At 29.4% G+C, this 13,809-nt stretch overlaps 1 protein-coding gene across 5 annotated transcripts in view; it reads left to right on the top strand.

The window, feature by feature from the left end:
- Evi5 (ecotropic viral integration site 5) overlaps positions 1 to 13,809 on the top strand; it is a 265,049-nt gene that overhangs the window by 150,261 nt on the left and 100,979 nt on the right. Inside the window, exon 1 of one of the 5 annotated variants that reach the window (XM_014437619.3) lies at positions 2,402 to 2,480. The exons of the other annotated variants lie outside the window; for them this stretch is intronic. The gene's annotated coding sequence lies outside the window, so the exon portion shown is untranslated. Of the gene's footprint in view, positions 1 to 2,401; positions 2,481 to 13,809 lie in introns of those variants that run through there. 5 annotated transcript variants of the gene reach the window in all.

The following is a 13,809-nucleotide window of genomic DNA, read 5'->3' as shown; positions in this document are numbered from 1 at the left end:
TTACTTAATATCAATTATTTATTTTTATTTATTACATCATTTCGTTGTTTGCCATTTTGTTCAATTTTATTGTGTTTAGATAATTGTAATGTATTGTTAGAAGTATAATTAACAATATTTATGTAATTTAGAATTTTTCTTATTTAATACATTTATAAATGAACAAATTAACTAACATTACATGCTATATGGACGGGAAGGTGGCTTTTTGTTGAGTGTGTCACTAATAGTTGAACAACCCGCCATTCCTGAGATTTTATACCAGTTTAAGAGATATTAATAAATATTTCGTAAAACCTAAAATTTAGAAGAGATCAAATGGAGATTCTTCATTAAAACATATAAGACAGAATATGGAGAAATGATAACAAATTAAAATTGAATACGTCATTATGACATTAATTAATTTGTCAGCTCAGCATCTTGTCCGTACTTGGTATAAAAATTATCTTTTAATTTTAGATTACTATTTTTTATGATCAATAAATTGGATCAAATTGATCATTGAAATATTAATAAAGTTATTATAAATAACAAAAAACATTGTAAGGGATGGGGATAAGATTGCCTTTAAGTGTAACAGGGAAGTCCTTTGGGAATGATACCGTGGCGTTCTATAAATTTCTATTACCTCTCCCCTCTTGCCCATTTCTTACTGCTATCTTCCACATTACTGCGGTCCGGACCACTTAAGTGATTTACTTTTTTGGAGAATTTTGAGAAAACTCAGAAAGGTAAAGGAAAATTTTAAATTCCTTAATTTGTGATACATTCTACATGCATAATAATTTTTCCTTTATATTTCAAATTTTGTTAAATGTTAATTTTAAAATTTTGATGAGATCCGATCCAAATATTTAAATAAAACTGTTACATATAAATAAAATTATCTAATGAACATGATTACTTTTTAATAAATAATTCAAAATTTTATCCATTATAGTCTCAAAACCTTTTATTTCTCTTATCAGTCCAAACGTTTCGGCCAATCCGGCCATCTTAAGAAACAATCTTAATACAACTTTGAAACCATATAATATAAACAACTCTAAATTCATGCAGGCTATTCTGCTCAGGTCAAAAACATCAATATCTAATTAGTCAAATATCACTTAAAACAAAGATTGTTGTGATAAAAGTTTAAGAGATAGTGTCTGCTGATGAATGATTTTGACTTTGTTTTAAGTGATATTTGGCTAATTAGATTTTGATGTTTTTGACCTGGGCAGAATAGCCTGCATGAAGTTAGAGTTGTTTAAATTATATGGTTTCAAAGTTGTATTAAGATTGTCCCTGAAGATGGCCGGATTGGCCGAAACGTTGGACTTATTAGAGAAATAAAAGGTTTTGAGACTATAATGGATAAAATTTGAATTAATTATTAAAAAGTTACCAGTCTCAAGAAAACATTAAGATAATAAATGATTACTTTTATTTAAATAAAATTATTTATAATTGTGTTTGTACTTTCTAAATAAATAAATACTTTGCAATGAAGTTGAAAATGAACTGTGTTCTTTCAAGTTTTCAGATTTCCTGTAGTTTGAGGTCCAATATTGGTTTATCGGGGATGTTGAATTTGAAAACAAAATGGATTTTAAGATTTCGAGTTCATGTATTGATTTATTTTTTGGTTTATGGTTTGATCGAGTTTTTTGGTTGTTTTTTGATGTAGGTTGTAAAAATTCAATCGATTTTTAGATACCGCGCCCACTTATTTTATCTTCATGGATTTCATCGATCTAGAGATCAGCATTGGGTTATTTGAGGCATAGATATTGAAAATACCATGAGCTTTCAGATACCACACTCACGTATTGATTTATTTGAACGTTTAATTACCAATCTGAGAAATTTACTTAATTAGATTAGCTCAGCCTATAAACCAATACCGGATTCATAGGACGAAGAAATTAATTGACTCGGGATAATAAAATCGATTGAATTTTCAATATTCGCACATTGAAATTCTCATAACCCAATAATAACCTTAAGAACGAAGAAATCCCAAAAGTTAAAATTAATCGATGCGTTACTCAGTATAATTTTTCAATTTTTCCTGAAGAGCAATCTCATATTATGAAAAGTAATGGAGTACTGTCCTTCTCATTTTATTTTAATAAAATTATTTGTAAAATAACGTATTGTCTTGAACAAAAAACCATTCTGCTCCACTCTTATAGATGCAAAATTGATTGAGTACACCAAGCCCTATTGTTTGTAAACTGGGATAAGGAAGAATGGGAGGTTGTCTCTGGTAAGAAATGCTTGCTGTTTAATATTCAAATTAAATTAACTAGAACAACTGTATATAAATAAGTTACATTTATTAAAATCAGCAATTATAATAAATTGTATTTCATATTACTTAATATCAATTATTTATTTTTATTTATTACAGGTGAGTTCTGTTTCCTGTATATGATTACCGTCACAGAATCCTCTGTCAGCAGTTTTTATGTCTAGCTACTTTCTGAAAGGTCAGGATCTTGTGTATATTTTTTTGTTGTATTAATGTTATGTAATGTCTAAATCAACATTCTTCCTATAAAAATATTCCATCAAGAATAATATTTTATATGTTGTTCTTGATTCTAATCTAAACGAAATTCAAATTACTTATTTATCTTTCCAATTAAATTTTATGAATATTTGTTTTAGTAATAAATTTTTGGATGAAGAATAGTTAATTACTTGATGTACAGATGTATTACAATATATTTTGTTAATTTTCTGGCCAAGATTTTTTTTTTTGGACCAATTTAGTAGTTGCAGGGGCTGGAAAGTCCATTTGTTATTTCGGAGTGTGTGTCACCGCTAATGGTGTGTTAGAGCCCTTTATTTTTTGTTTCCCGGGCCGTATATCTCAACTTTTTTTTCAAGGGGTTTCAGTGGAAATCCATAATCCGTTTGCTCGAATTAATCGGTTACTTGAGTTTAAGTACGAAATCATTCTCTTTAGTAATTGGTTAATCTTTATTAACTTTAGCGGCAACTGATGGGTGCTTATAGTGAATTCCAAATGGCACCCATCCATCTTATGTCGTTCCCTGCTCGGGTAGTGAGTGATTGATCTGTTGTACTTAGTGAAATTTTCAAGCATTTGTTGTGAATTATTCGAGTGTTTTATTATTTTTTTATTTCAAAATTTTGTATTCTTAATTCGTATAAGATAGTCATTATCGATTTCAAATATCTGTTAACCTTAAATTATGTAGTTTCATTTTGTTATTATACCCATCTGACTTTTCAATTCCGTGTGTGTTCCGAGCTATGATCCCTCATACGGATTAAAGTATCTCCAAATTTTCATTTTTCATTTTTTAGCCTTTATTTAATCAAGTTATATTTTTATAAACTATGTTAATCATAAAAAAAGAAATACACCCCATTCGTTAATTTTTTTTCCTATAGTTGTGTGAGGTTGCTAAAAAACATTAGGTTTAAAAAAAAAAAAAAAACGTTACTTCAGGAAGTGTTAGATGTACAACTGTCTATTAATACTCAAGTGAAAGGTAGTTAAATGGACTATAGTGTAGTTTATTAGTATTAAATAAAATATTGTTTTCCATTTTTTACAAAAAAAGTTTAGTTTTTTGAAAACTGAATCTCGGGAACTATTGAACGTGAAGAATTTAATGTTCCATACAGAAGTATATAGTGGCTATCTTCGTTGTAGTTCATGATTTTTCATAAAATAATATAACAAAATGTTTATTTCTCGTTATTTAAAAAAAAATATATTTATTTTTGTTTTTACAAAAAGTATATCTCTGAAACAATTGAAAAAACTCTATTAGACCTCTAGTTTTGGAAAATTAACTCTACTTAAAAAAGGTGTGAATAAGTTTTTTGTTAGGGTAGGCAGTAGTTCATGATTTTTCATAAAATAATATAACAAAATGTTTGTTTCTCGTTATTTAAAAAAAAAAAAATTATTTTTACAAAAAGTATATCTCTGAAACAATTGAAAAACTCTGTTAGACCTCAAGTTTTGGAAAATTTACTCTACTTAAAAAAGGTGTGAATAAGTTTTTTGTTAGGGTGGGCAGCCCTGAACATATTTATGTCTAAATGAAAACTTTTTAAAATTTTAGGTTTTTGTCTAATATAATTAACTTTTGGTAGAGTGTACCAGCAATAGTCAAACAACTACTTTTCAAGAGCATTTATTTCACTTTATGTATAGTTAAGGTAGAGATTGAATCATATTTTACCGAAAATAATCTTATTTGATTAAAAATTTAATTTTTCTTCATTTTTTTAAAGTAATGGGTTTGAATCGACTGAAAAGGCTCTTTTTACTTAAAATAATATACACTTTTATTTACTGGCTCCAGGATTATGCTGGGTAACTACTCCGTATAACAGAAATGGGCAGTTAGAGGAAAAGTTCTCACAGGAAAAGGTCCCAAAGGAAACCTTGATTATCTCTAATAGGAGTAAATAACTAATCTATCGACCTAATTACTACTTTATTTTACCTAGACTTTCGAGCATTGTTATTCTAAAATATAAATAATGCTCAATTAATAGTTTTTTTTTTTATTAGATTATAAATTTAATTACAATAATTAATTTTAAAATTTGTTACTAGTAATTTTGTATAATTTACTATTCACACAGCTAATTTGGTCAAAGTTTAATACTAAATATTCTAATTTTGTCCATACCTCAAGTTATTTGATGTACATATCGCTGCTCCACTAATGGCACAACTGTAAAATTTTGTTAATAACTACTTTATGCTCATGGCGGGCTCAAAAATGCATGCCCTAAAAAAATAATAGATATTTAGGAATCCATATAATTGCACCATGAGGGTAATTATGTCCAAATGAAAAATAAAAAGATAATTTTAGGTTGTTTTTTTTCGAATAAAATTAACTTTCGGTGGAGTGTGCATTTAATTAAAAAGTCAATTGTGTTTCATTTTTAAAAGTATTAGATTTGAAATGTCAGAAAAGACTCTTTTTACTTAAAGTAATATACACTTTTATTTACTGGATCAAGGATTATGCAGGGGAAGTACTCCGTATGCTAGAAATGGGCAGGTAGAGGAAAATGTTTTTTTTTATATTTATTTAACGACAATTTATTCTAAAAAAAAAATCAAACATTACTTATAAAAATGTAATATTTCTTACATTGGATAATAATTTTTTTCTGAATTAAAATATATGGCAGGTACACTGATAAATTGGCGGGAGTCATGTGCGTGCTGTGTAGGACTAGGAAAGAGATATGGGCTCGCCCACTCATTAATCTGCTACATACTGTTCCAAATGTAGTTCCCTTGTTCTATATCAATTGCTATTTGCCTTGATTGTTTAGATACTGCTGTATTACTGTATAAATGTTTTGTTTAGATTTTGAGGAAACTGTAAATTATATATTATTTGCAAAACATCATATGACTTATTAGTGTTATCAAAGGGATAGATTTTATTTTTTCTATTTGAACAGGTTCTCAAATGATACTATAGAACCAATCCATTCTCGAAAATTATTTATTATTTAATTTATCAACGTGGACCATACAATTATTTAACTACTTTATTAATCACTCGGCAATACCAGTGCAATAAAGATGTATAAACATCTAAATTGTGTAATCAATTGTATGGTATTTTGTATAGGTTAAACTTAATTATTAACATTTATACATTTTGCTAATTTTTTTTATTATAAAAGTCTTAGTTTTCTAGTTTTATGCGAAAAACAGATAAAGTTTTTTGGTGTTGAAAGAAAGGAATAGGAGCATACCTTGGACGGCATAAGAGATTAAAATTATTAATTTCTGAAAAAAAAAATTGTAAATTTATTTAGTGAGCGTATTTAGTGTTTTTATTGCTTAATTGTTAATCTGTATGATCAGTTGGAAGATTGTTGAAAACTAATCTATTGGAAGATGTTGATTGACCGTGTGGAAAGATGAAAGGAATATGGTCCGGGTGCGGTCAAAAAAACTCAAATAGTATAATTATACTATTTGAGTTTTTTTGACCGCACCCGGACCATATTCCTTTAATCTAATTTATTATTTTTATGGACAAAAAGTATAAAAGGTAATAGAATGTTCCCTACACTTCTAAAAATTCCCAAAACGAAGTCTGTTTATGGATTTTACTTTTGTACAAGTTATGAAAATATACTCTTATAAAAACTTTTTAATTTTTGAAGCTAAAATAATTTTCAATTTTCCTCAGCTCAGAGAATGCATTGTTTTGTTCGAATTCATTTGTGCTGTCAGATGCTCCTATGAATAAATAACTTTGTTTTGTTATTTAGATTACATCGTCTATTTTATATTTTTATCTATTACCGCGACATTACAAAGAACACACTTATCATTTGAAATGTCATTAGAAATGACAGCTTTGTTTATTATGTCGTTTCTTTTTTTTATGAACAACGATATCGCTAATTGACTAATTACTGTCAGTTAGATGGTTCCAAAACTATCATGGGGATTATTATCGTTTATTTTCTAAAAGTTTCTGTCGGATTTAAGGAGTCCTAAATAATTGTGCAGGAAAAAACATTTTAGAGAACTATGAGTGAATCTATTTAAATATAAAGTAATTGTGGTGATGTTTCTTTAACCGTTGAGGAAGCTTAGAAGTTTTAATCCTGATGAGAAACAAGTCCAATTGGACCCCAGAGAGAGAGAGTTAATTAAAAGCCAGTGGTGATTAAATTAGGAAACAACTTGCAACAGCGCTCTTCTTGTTCCAACGGAGGTTTTCGGCAACACTTAAGCAGCTTAGATTGATGGTGGAAACTTTGAAGAGTACTACCTCTTTGTACTCTACCTATTTGCTAGTAAGGAGCGTGTTATTTTTGGTGGTTTATTCACCCTTTTTTTACTTTGTAACAAACTCATTTAAGGTTTGCTTTGTACCGAATCCCTAATATGCCTAAAACATCCCATTTAAATAGAAAGAACAAATCATTTAATAAAATAAAAAATAAATAAATAATCTATTAACATAATTACTTATTTTTTTGCCTCAACTTTCGAACAATGTAATTTTAAAATTTAAATAATGCACAATCAATAGTTTTTTAAATTAAATTTTATTGAATTGAATTACAATAATTAATTTAAGAAATTAATTACAAGTAATTTTGACAAGGATGTATGGCTGCTCCACTAGTGACAAAACAGTAAATAATTGACTTAATGCTCTTGGTGGTTTCCAAAATGCTTGCTCTCAAAAATACTAGATGTTTTGGAATCCACATAATTGTACTTAATCATGCCATGGGAGGGAAGATCTATTACTACAACCCGCATAATTATTTATTTTCACCTCTTGCAGAATCCTGATTCATTTTTCAGTTGTGATTTAAGAGTGAGAGTGTCCTCCTTCAGGGGTGGCATACGTTAACTCAAATTAAAAGAATCATTCATATTCAATCTTTGATATACATTTTTCATTAGTCAAATGTATTCAAACTTTTTATCTACTCATTCAATAATTTCAAATTAGTACAAGAGCCGGGCAGAAAAAAAGGCTGTTATTTCACCCCATTTTTAAAAAATAATTTAATAAAAACTAAGTATAATTACTTGTCAAAATTTATGAGTCTGTCAAGTATTGGTAGGGAGAATAAAAAATTGTGGCTGTTTTAAAACATTAAAAATAATTAATTTTTTATTCGGATAATTTCTCTATATCTTTAAAACTACCAAAAGCACTCGAAAATCTAAGAAAACATTATTTAAATTAGTGTAAATGAATGTCCGACGTACAGATGTGTGATAGCACTCAAATTAAAGCTAGTTAAATGTGCTATAATGTAGTCTTAAAGTTTATCTTTATCGTTAAGGAGTGGTAGTTTTTATTTTTTATAATATTTTACAAAATTAATAAACAAAATGTTATTTTCTACTTGTTCAGGTAAAATTCTTGATTTTTTAAAAATATATCTCAGAAACCTTAAGACGTTCATATGTCTGCTAACACTCAAAATAAAGGTAATTTAACTTACCATAAATTAGTTTATGACACTATCTTCATAGAGGTAGTCGTTATTATAATATTCGCATATGAATATGACTTGCACATGACGTTTTGTCCGAATAACTATAAATCAATTTATTTTAGCAAATGTCATAAAAACTACTACTCCTATGAAGATAAACGTCATAATCTACTTCATAATACATTAAAATTGCTTTAATTTGAGTGCTAATAGACATCTGGACATTAAACGGTTTTTAGATAAGATATAGATTTTCCAAAATACATCAACTAACTTCTGATTTGTCGGTTCATTTTTATGAAATGTTGTTTATTAAAAAGCTATATATCGGGAAGCATTGAAGGTAAATAGGTGTATTAGGGTTTATATTTTAGCAAATTTATTCAACTTTAAATGATGTACTAATTGTTTTTCTGTTTTTGTCGGTAGTTTCAAAGATATGAAGCTCCGAATAAAACTTTTTTTTTTACGTTTTGAAACATCTGCCATTTTGTATTCCCCTACTTATACTTTGAAATTCATAAACTTTTACTTGTAATTATATATAGTTTTCATTAAAGTAATAAAAATTGGGGTGAAATAACTGCCTTTTTTCTTCTCTTGGGCCTCTTGTACTAAATGATGGGATGGTCAATTATTTATAATATGAGATGTTATGAGAAATACTATGTTAGTATATTAGGCGCTCTTGTGATACCTTAAATATCAGTCTAAAGTAATTGACTGAGTAATCAGTCAATTACTTTAAAAATCGACCATTTTATATAAATAATGATAATTTTTGTAGTAATGAAATGCAATTGTGGCAAAAAACAAAAAACCATATGGGTTCGACCACATTTGTCCTTATAGACTCATATAGACCATCAATCATCATTGCCTGCTTCTGACCCTGCATGAGTAAGGGACAAGAAGCACAAACCATGCAGCACCAAGTGGCTAAGTTATTGAGTCCTGATTAGTATGGCAGAGGAATAAGCCGCCAGAAATATCGCCTTGATGACAGAGGCCGCCCTGTAATCAGTTACCCCAGCTTAATCTACTTAGCGGATTTCATTTGCAAATAACCTCGGAGGGAACGGCTACTGCTTTTTCACTTCAACATCATTTAGCCATTATTATTGCTCCAAAGGTCCTAGATTACTTTTAATTAGCCGACCCGGTTTAACAGCTCTCAACGCTCCTCTTTTAAAATCCCATTTCCACCCGAGAGAGAAAACCCCTTCCTATCCCAGATTGTTGACATTCCAGATTTTATACCAGCCCTCCTCTCCCCGTCGGCCGTATCATATGCAATACACCCTTCCGGGGAAAACTTATTACGATTCCCTTCCTCTCCATTTATTCTGTATTACTTTTATTCATTCTTGAGGCTGTTATTATTATTTTTTAACCATAATATTCATTAAGTACTTATTTTTACAATAAGTTAAACTCAACTGAAATATTAAATATTTTTAATACTCGGTTAGAATTCTCCTAGATAGAGCATTATCTTTTATTAATCATAAAATATTGCATTTTTGTAAACATTTATGAGTTTTGCCCATTTCTATGCTTAAGGTTAAAACAGAAACTGGTTTTATCAAGAAAATTGAAAAATTATTTTGTGTTATATTATAATTGTAAAATAATTTTTTATTATAATATTACACAATCGTGTAAGTATGTTATAATATTTGTAGTATTTGGATTTGTAGAGTAGTATTTATTGTGAAGGGAAAAGGGGAAAATGAGAAAAAAACAAAATGTATTGTTATAACATGTGAATATATATATTGTGTATATGTCCAATCATGGATTGATTAGTATGCTATGTAATGTAGCAACCTAATATAATTGGGAAGCATGGCTGAATAAAGCATTTCTCTCCCTTAAATAATTGATTATTATAATAATACGAAAAAATGAAATGGTTAATTTCCTTTTTTTTATAGAAGAATTAACTGAAATATGGATAGTTCACTCTGAAACACCTTCTGAGTGAAATTATGTATAATCTACAGATCGATTATACGTCTATACCCGTTTAGATTTTGTTCCAGAGATTTAATTTAACAAGACTCTTCAAATAAAACAAAGTTATAATAATAATACCTGGTATAAGTTTATACAGCCCATGCTGCATGACTTTTAGATGTTACATTATCCTTTTTTGTATCCAGATATTTTTATGTGCTCATAAAAGTAAATTTTTTTCATGATGTACCTTATGATTGCATCAGTTCTGGCGCTAAAATTCTATTCTTTCCACCGAGTACTAATTATTCCTTAAACCGGCATTTTATTCTGAAACATAACAACAAATTCGGAGGATTATTGAATTCAAATATTGATTTAACTTGGATCACTGTAGAAGAATTGTTTTGTAGTTGTTGTATCCATAAGAAGAATTTTCCGTCTTCTTCTATGCGAATAAATCTAATTAAACTTAATATGTCTATGAAAACAGGCATCTATTGTTAACAGAAATGGAGTTAAATAGTGCTTTGGCCACAAGTAGAAAACTATTTTTCAATTTCTCTTACTCAAATTCGAGAGAGTGGCAACTGTGAGATGTTAACCTATGTCGCTGATTCAAGCCTATTGTAGGCCTCAGGATTAGTCACCAGTTGCAGCCTCGCAAGTAATATGATGTCGCCTGAGTTCGCTCGATTTCGCTCGTTTTCCTTTTGAAGATTAATCGCTTCCAGTGGACTAGTACCCAAAGAGATCGACAAACTGACTCCGAACTTCTTCTTTTGTGTATTTTTTATTCTTTGTATTCAATCCAGCTTCATCTGCTATTCATTCGAGAGATATTTGACTACAACATCTGAATAGAGAATGTCAGTCGCCTACCAACCGTAGTTATTTACTGGCTTTTTGCTAGTTATTTAACTTTGTATCTTATTTAATTTAGTATCACTAATATTCTAGATATGATGGGAGTGGACTCTAGCCTGTTTGTTAGTCTCATTTCTACGTTCTATATGGCAGTTAAATTGGAATGTTGTACTCTCTTAATCCAGTTACTTTAAGTGTTCGTAACCAGCGTCCGGAACAATCTGCCCGGTTAATGCTATACCTTTTCCTGTGATTGAAATAACTTGATGTACCTAGTCTAAATAGCCAGTGAGAAGATGTTGCCCTTATCATTCATGGGCTAAAATAACGTATTTTTCATATGAGGCCTATTAACGCCTGGATCGTATTTGGTTTTATTAACGGTGTTTTTGTGTCACATACAGCGTTACAACAATATTCTGTTTGAATTATAAATAAATAAATGATTTAATGTATGTAATGGAATAAAATAAAATAAAAATTGTAACATGTATTCAGCGGGATTCCAGCCCACGATTCAAATGTATGTTGTAACGTGTATTCATATATTTGACAATTAAACAATCTATCGCGAAGAATCCAAAAGTCAGTGATTAAGTGGCCAAACTGAAAATATGAACTAAGTGCCTCAAGCTCTTTATAGGGAAGATTAGTTCATGTAAACAGAGGATTATGAAAGCTTAGTCAGAGCCGTACAGATTCTAACATCTTAGAAATGTGTAAATTAATTTCTTTTTTTATCTGACCTTCTAGACGAACAAATATATGGATTACGTATCGTTGTGTCTTTATTTCTTAACTTTTCACCTTAAAGCAACAGTAGAATTAAAAAATCCCATGATTAATTAAAAAAGGAAGTGGCAAATATATGTCACTAAGTTTATATTTTCCGCACATTTGTATTTGGAAAACAGATGTAAAATGATTTAATTGTATCATGCAAGTACTACCACATACACGTGTGTATAGTATTACAAAAAATTTAACTGTGAAAAATTTAATGACTTTAAGTCTAATTTTAGAACGGATCATTCTATTTTCAACTGAATATATGACCCATTTTGATCTATTACATGTTGCCATCTTTCAGATATTTTTTTAATTCCTTCCTCCCAGAAGTTTTCAGATTTTTGCACAATGAACTCCTATATGTGCGTTTTACAGCCCTCGAGCGAATTAAAGTGCTTCCCGTTAAAAGAGAGTTTTGAAATAAGTGAAAATCAGTTGAGTCTAGTGAATAGGGTGCGTGGGGCTCAGATCCCTGCCAAACTTCAATAATTTCTGCCGAGTCTGCGGACGGGCGTTATCCTATGCCTTTGCGATTATGAGACACTTGCATGAGATATGTTTAGCATTTCTGCGATATCCCGTGTCGTGATATGAGTGAGGGTTGTCTGTGACCAATGCTTGATTTCGGTTAACATCGACAGTTGAAGGACGACCCGAACACTTGGCGTCTTCCAAGTCAAAATGTCCGGTTCTGAACCGAGCAAACCACTTACGGACGGTGTTTTCTCTTAAGGTATCATCGCCATACACACTGACAATTTTGCTAACTGTCTGTGCAGCGGATTTTCCTTTTCGGAAATAAAAAATCCTTAAATGAAATTTTTTTCTTCCATTTTGAGCTAACAAAATACCACTTAAAGATAAGGAATCTCGGTTGAAACTGATGCATAAAAGCACCCTAACTAACGCCTTCTTTAGAATTTGTGAAAATTATTGACCAAGTGACATATTTTATAAACACAGAGGATTAAATTGAAATATTGAAAAACACTACGAACTTATTTTACAACCCAATACCATCGTTTAAGGTTCATAAAAAAAAGCGCTATTTTGAAAAGGTTATTTAAAATATTTCTTCTTGTATATTTAAAAAGCTCTATTTTTCCTTCAATGACTCATAAAATGTACTCCCTCTTGGTTCTTCAATTTTAATTTTAGATGAAATTGACTACCATAAGTAACATATGGTATTGTCATAACCACTATATGTGATCACGGTTAATTTTAAGTTTAGGTGTAATTCAATATCTAAGAACTATAAAATGGTGGCAGATTAAATGCTTCATAAAAGTCAAAGATCATTTCTTATAATTTAAGTGCAAGATTAGTTTTCATAGTTATGATTATTACAAAAGTAATAAATTTTCGAAATTTAAGCGTCCTTAATTGTTACCAGATAAATTTAATTAATTTGTGCAGTTCATTTATAGGCACCTCTCCTCGCCCTTTTCTACCTTATTATCATCATTGTCAGGCTCACAAGGGTTAATGGGCTTAATTTACATAGCAGTAAAGGGTTACTTAACCTCGGGGTTAACCATCTTTAGTAGTGGCGCAATCTCACTAAGTACGTTGAATAGTTTCTTTACGTCAATATTGATATACTATATAATAAAATATGTCGTTGATTGTTTTTAAATATTTAATATATTACATATTTTCAAAAATAATTTTCTTTTCTATAAATTGGTAATATCTTCCCCCACAAGCAGAACTAAGGTGATAATTTTTGGGAATAAGAGTTGTTTGCTATTTATGTGTCCCTTGAAACAAATTTACGCTTCTGTACAGACAAAACTTGGTTCAGGAAAATGTAGATAGTAAATGTCTTCTTATTCAGAAACTTTTTCATTGTACCTGTTGGTAAACATTCTCTAATATGTATTTTAGCGAATTTTAATAAATATCTGCTATTTTAATGCAATTAATCTAAAGTGTTTAAATTTCTTAAATGTTTTGCTAATACGCAGTATTATAATTTTTATATAATAATTTGTATAAACCATTTTGATATAATATGATAATTGACTAACGTTTTTGTTTTATTCAAAAACAATTTTGATCCTTTTTCTCAACTTTATTCTTTTCAAACTTCCAACGTTTCGATCACTTAGGTCATTTTCAAGGATTCCCACAAACAGCTCCTTTTAATTATTTTTATAACAATTTCATTATTTCCTTCACTTACATACTGATTTTTTT

This window comes from Halyomorpha halys, unplaced genomic scaffold (assembly GCF_000696795.3).
Source record: "Halyomorpha halys isolate HHAL.00 unplaced genomic scaffold, Hhal_1.1 Scaffold52.1, whole genome shotgun sequence".
NCBI classification, from domain to species: Eukaryota; Metazoa; Arthropoda; class Insecta; order Hemiptera; family Pentatomidae; genus Halyomorpha; species Halyomorpha halys.
This window is presented reverse-complemented; position numbering and strand designations above follow the sequence as displayed.